The sequence below is a fragment of the Quercus lobata genome, chromosome 5, assembly GCF_001633185.2.
Source record: "Quercus lobata isolate SW786 chromosome 5, ValleyOak3.0 Primary Assembly, whole genome shotgun sequence".
Classification (NCBI taxonomy): Eukaryota; Viridiplantae; Streptophyta; class Magnoliopsida; order Fagales; family Fagaceae; genus Quercus; species Quercus lobata.
In genome coordinates, this window is record NC_044908.1 from 1,874,477 (window position 1) to 1,880,667 (window position 6,191).

Here is a 6,191-nt window from a genome sequence, read left to right on the forward strand (position 1 = left end):
AAATTGGCTTTGCATAATAATAAACTTTGAAAATATTTCTTATTTTTAAGGATCGTATGAGTTGTTACATTATCTGCTAGACAAAAATCTTCACTAGTCATCTTGGAATTAATTTTTTACCTGTAAGACTCATGATACTTCATATATGCAAAACATAAATTAAAGTTTATTATTTTAAACATAAATAAAAAATTATAAAAGTAAACATACTTATTACAATGCAATAATATAATAAAAGAAAACAATTAACTGGTATTGAGATTTCCATCACTAATCTAATTATCAAATTTTCCATTAATGACATATCAAGATGAGTCATATCCACTCCATTTGAAAAAATCAAGATAATTCATAGGATCTTTAAGATCATTATGATTAGCAAAGTTCGTTTCAAATCCCTTTTCATTTTCTTTTATGGAGGCTTGGTACAAATCTACCAAATGTTTAGGAGTACTACAGGTACATGACCAATGACCTTCCATACCACACTTATAACACTTAATTTCATGACCCTTCGATGGTTTTTAGCAATAGCTCATTATTTTGTTTAGCCATTAGAAGATTAAACATTAGTTCATAACACTTTATGAACATATAAATTCGATATTGCTACTGCAGGAGCACATTCGAAACATGATATATGTGTCTTCCATTTTAATTGTGGGCTAATTTTAAAGTGCCAGATTAATTCACTTGTACCTTTAGTTTATTGCAACTTTAGTCATATTGAGCTTTTAGGATGATCAAGTTTTTCTAGAACTTGTGATTCTCCTAAGGGGTCTTTTATTGTAAAGTACTCAGTTTTTATGTAAATAATAACAAATAAAAGTTATTACTTTTGAACGATCCTTCTGGGGTACTCTGTTACCATCCATAATAATATCTTCAGGGTTTATTACATCAACATAGATCTCATCAAGATTCATTGCTTCCAGATAAATCTTAGTATCATGGATCCATGATAAGAAATTAAGGGCAACAAATTTAAGCTTTGTAAGGTTTGACATCTATATAAAATATATAATTACATAAGAAATTCAATAACTAAATATATATATATATATATATATATATTTTTTTTTTTTCATACAAAATTTTAATGAAACAATACTATACATGCATATACAAAAGTTGATTGTAATGAAACAATACATACATATTCAAAGTCTGTTAATACACATTACATATAACTATAGGTATGATTGAGTTGTTTTATCACTAACCATTTTTAACAATATATTTTTAATCAATTAAATGTGAATCTCATAACAATATCTAACAATAGGATAACGTGAATCTCATAATTTTTTTTTAATCAATTAAAAATTGATAAAAATATAAGCATAAAATGTAATGACAAATAAATAGGATAATTACTAATTCCTTAGAAAGAAAACTTACGGTGAGTTGAGAGAACTACGCAAATAATCTTTGATGTTTGAAGAATAATGGGATTACAACTTCCTTTCGAAATTGGGTAGAGACTCGTGCTGATAATGTGTTGTGAAATGATGGAAATATATATAAAACAAAGTAAAATAAACAACAAATATATATTGATAAACTTTTATATTCAAGTGGTCATCCACAATTCTTTTGATCTCTCTTAGATATATACAATAATAGTAAAGTAATCCCACATATATATATATATATATATATATATATATATACAATAATAGTAAAGTAATCCCACACACACACACACACACACACATATATATATATAAGACCTTAGAATGCTTGTAGAGTTTATGAGATAAGGTTGTGATAATGAGTATACTTATGGATATACATCTCCCCTATAGGCTTTATACATTTCACCCTTTACACATCCCAAGTAATCTTTTCATTGCCCAAAGTTTATACATTCCAATCAGACTTTATTTCTGTAAAGTTGTAATTTACAACTAGTTTATGTTGGCTTTAATTCCGTTCCAAATTTGATTGTAATTATGTTCAATCTTATGTAACCTATATTTTATGTGAGTTTTATTTGTAAGGGTTGTGTATGAGAGAAAGAGAGTGTGAAGATTCAAGACTAATTGAAGACTGAAGCTATTTTCGCGGGTAGCTCGCGAGTAAACTTCCCGCGAAGTGATGCATGTGCTCTACACATGACTGGAATGCAAAGAGTCAGGATAGGATGAAGACAGCTGGTTTTCACAAATGTCTCGCGAGTAAGGCCTTCCTACGAGACACCAAATAAGCATTCTGTTTTGCCAGATTGTCATTTTTGATACACTCTATCCTTACCTACACTATATATACCCCTATTATCCACATAGGTTGAGGAGTGCTTCTAAGAGAAAACCCTAGCCACAAACATTGAGAGTTAGAGATTATTAAATCCACAATTCTCTACATAATTACTTGTGGGTTTTCCTTAACTCCTACCTCTCCATTTCCATACCATTGAGAGGTTGATAGCCCAAACACTTACCACACCCTTTTAGAGTGTTAAGTGAGGTTTTGGTGCTGCTTGAAAGCATTGGAAGAAGCCAAGCTTTGGTGGATGTAATCGAGCGTATTACAGGATCCGGAGAGCTAAACAAGACATGGTTCCGAGAAGTCTTGTTGGAGTAGGAGTTTGGAGGGCTTAGGTGCATTGGGTAGACTAGATTTGGAGGGTCTCTTGCTATTTGTATATCCTAACTGATTGTCTAGTGGATCGATTACCACTTGGAGGGTAGCAGAGAGGTTTTACGTTGAGTACTTCGGTTTTCTCTTCGATAACACATCGGCGTGTTATCTTGTATTTGCATTCTTCTTCTCTATTCTTTTATCTTTCATTTTACTACTGCGTTATAATGATTATGGGTTAGAGTAGTTTGTTTGTTTATTCACTCACATTTATTCTTTTCTGCACTTTATATAAATTAGAGTAAAATCAATCGAGTCGTAATCTTTAATTTGAGGGTCTAAACAGCTCTTGTGTTTTAACACATTTTTGAGCTTTCAATTTCTAACACTAATTATTATGCCCATTTATTGCACAAAGCAAGGGAAATAAAAAGGTCATAGCAATGATATAACATGGCGATATTAAAGAGACTATGGAATTACATAATGATTTTTTATTAGTTACAAATGCAATTTACCATACCACTAATTTGTTAAATATTATGTCATATATATTAAGAAAAGAATATATATATATATATATATATATATATGTATGTATAAAAATAGCATCAGGCGCATTAGTAGTGCCGCCACTTAGCATATTAAGACATATGTAGTAGTTTTGCAAGAAAGAGACACTATATTTTTCAATTCAATTAATCAACAACGTTGACATCATTAGCTATTATTAATTAATTTCAAGTTTGTGTAATTTTCAATTGTTGATATGAGGTTGATATCTTATTGCTATTTCTTGATTAACATGAAGATTAAGACCATTTTCTATCTTCAAAGTTTCAACCACCAAATAGGTGAATAGCTAAATTTATTGCTAATTTTTTTTGTGGATTATTAAATCAAAATCAATTTATAAAAAATTGTGGTGCTTATGTGGACTAGAACCCTTTAAAATTTTTAAGGATAACTGCGCTAAGAAGTTATTAAAATATGATATAACAAAATTTAATCCATTCATTTCAAATTAATAGATAAGAACATGAAAAAATATACAAAATTGAGTTCATAAATCACCTTTAATTCCAAGATCCAGAAAAAATATGTTCTAAAACTTTTAAAAGGGGAGAAAAAGCATAATAAAAAGAACAACCGTAATGAAGTGTGTGCATCTACTTACCTATGACAAATTATCAAGAAATTATTAAAACAGTGATTTAAAAGAAGGAAGAGAGAGAAAGACCGCTACTAGAGCAATGGCAATTAGAATAACCACGATCGTTACTATAACTACTCTACTAAGGGCTTGTTTGGATTGAGAGGGGAGAGAGGAGGAGTAGAAATGAGTAGAGTAGAGTTAGTTGAAAATGGACTAATTTTTGGCCAATTCTTATCTATTCTACTTTACTCCCCCTAAATCCAAATGGACAATAAGTGGTGAGTCAAAGATTGTTGTCACTGACAGTAGCAATGAGATCGAAAGCTATTGTTGGTTGTCGCCGTTTGCCAGTGGAGGGTTGTTTTGAGTGGTTGGTAGTGGGGGTATTTGGCCGTTTTCTTTTTTACTTGTTGTTTGAGTAGTATTTAATTTGTTGAATTAATTCTTTTTTTTTTCATTGTAAAATAGTTTACACATTTTATCATGTTTGTTATGCTGTAAAATGGTTGGTCAAAGATATCTTTTTTCAGTCAAATGTAAAACCTAAGGCAAAAATGCGTAAAATGTTTTACGCGTGAATTTTCAATAAAATAATTTACATTTCTCCACGCCCAACATCTCTCGCACAGACCAAACCAGCACTTTCACAGTCTCACTCTCAACATTACTCTCACAAGCCAGACCATGGAAAGCACCATCAACGGCACCACCTATCTTCGCCTCCACTCATCATCAACGAGTGGCCCAAGGCAATGGGTCTTATGATCAAGTGTGGTAGGCACTGGTGACACAAGTTAATCTCTTGGGAAGGTAATCGTGAAACAAAAAAACGACGTCAAACTTAAATTTTGAATCAACTTCTCCTTTCTCGGTACTGTAGTGAGGGATTGAACAACAATTCGACACTTGAAAATAATTTATTGAGTATTTTCAAGTGCAAAACCCAACACCGTAAAATGTAAATGTTTTTGATAAAAATTTTTCAAAGTAAAAATATTTTACTTTGAAACAAATGAAGCGTAATACACATACCTCTTTTTTATTGGGTGGAAGGACCACTAGATACTACTTATCTAGTCATTTTGAATAACTAAATAATTTTTCCAAATTATTGTACAAATTTTTTTAATTTCAACCCATTAGCCCCCAAATTATATAAAAGGTCCATATTCTTGTGATGGTGGAGTTTAGAATTCCAGCATAATAATCTCTACTAATCTACAATTAATTAAAATATATGAGATGTTCTTCCAAACAAGATGCGCAGCATAAGGTATATTAGTATATTCTCATTCTCGATAGGATCATATCAATATTTTGTTTCCAATTTAATAATATATTCCCCATTAGAAGTGAATGGCTATTAATCACCACCCCTCGATCATGGTAATCACAGAAACAAGAGTTGGTGGAGATAGGGCTGCTAAAATTATTGAAGATTTACCTTTTGATGGAAGCATAGTTACTGAGACCATTGGCTATGCAGGGGGTTTGTGGCTTTTGTGGAAAACAGATGATGTTGATGTACTGCTCTTGTCTACAACAGAACAGGAGATTCATGCGACTGTTAAGGTGCGTAACTCTGACCCTATCTGGCTTATTTCTGCTATATATGCTAGACCTAGGTTGTCTGAGAGAAGAATTTTATGGGATAATCTTAAAGTTGTTGCCCAGCTCCACAATTTGCCTTGGCTTATGCTTGGAGATTTTAATGAAGTTTTGTGTAGTGAAGATAAATTTGGAGGGAATCAGGTGAATTTAAATAGGGCTCTCCAATTTAAAGATTGTTTAGATGTTTGTAACATGTTGGACCTAGGATTTGTTGGGCCTAAATATACTTGGACGAATCGTAGGCCCATTTCTGATCTTATTCTTGAGAGGATTGATAGGTGTTTTGCCAACCCTTCGTGGAGAGTCCTGTACCCTGAAGCTATAGTGACTCATTTGACTAGGACCTATTCGGATCACTGTCCAGTTTTAATTGAACTATTTGGCTCTACCGTTGCTGGTCAAAACAAACCTTTTCGTTTCCACACTATGTGGCTCCTACATCCTGGGTTTCCAAATATTGTTCAGGAGGCTTGGACTGCGGGCAGAGATCTTCAAGAATCTATTATGGATTTTGTTGGTAAAGCCAAGCATTGGAATTATAATGTCTTTGGAAATTTATTTGCTAAAAAGAAAAGAGTTTTGGCCAGAATTAATGGTACCCAAAAAGCTTTGGCAAACAGACCAAGTGACTTCCTCTTGAACTTGGAGAAACAACTCATTGAGGAGTATTCTATAATTTTACTCCAGGAAGAGGAATATTGGGCACTTAAGTCAAGATTAAATGCTGCAATGTTCGGAGACCGTAATACAAATTTTTTCCATGTCTCCACACTGGTTAGGCGGCACAGGAATAAAATCCGTTGTTTAAAGGATTCCTTGGGGAACTGGATCACAGATGAGA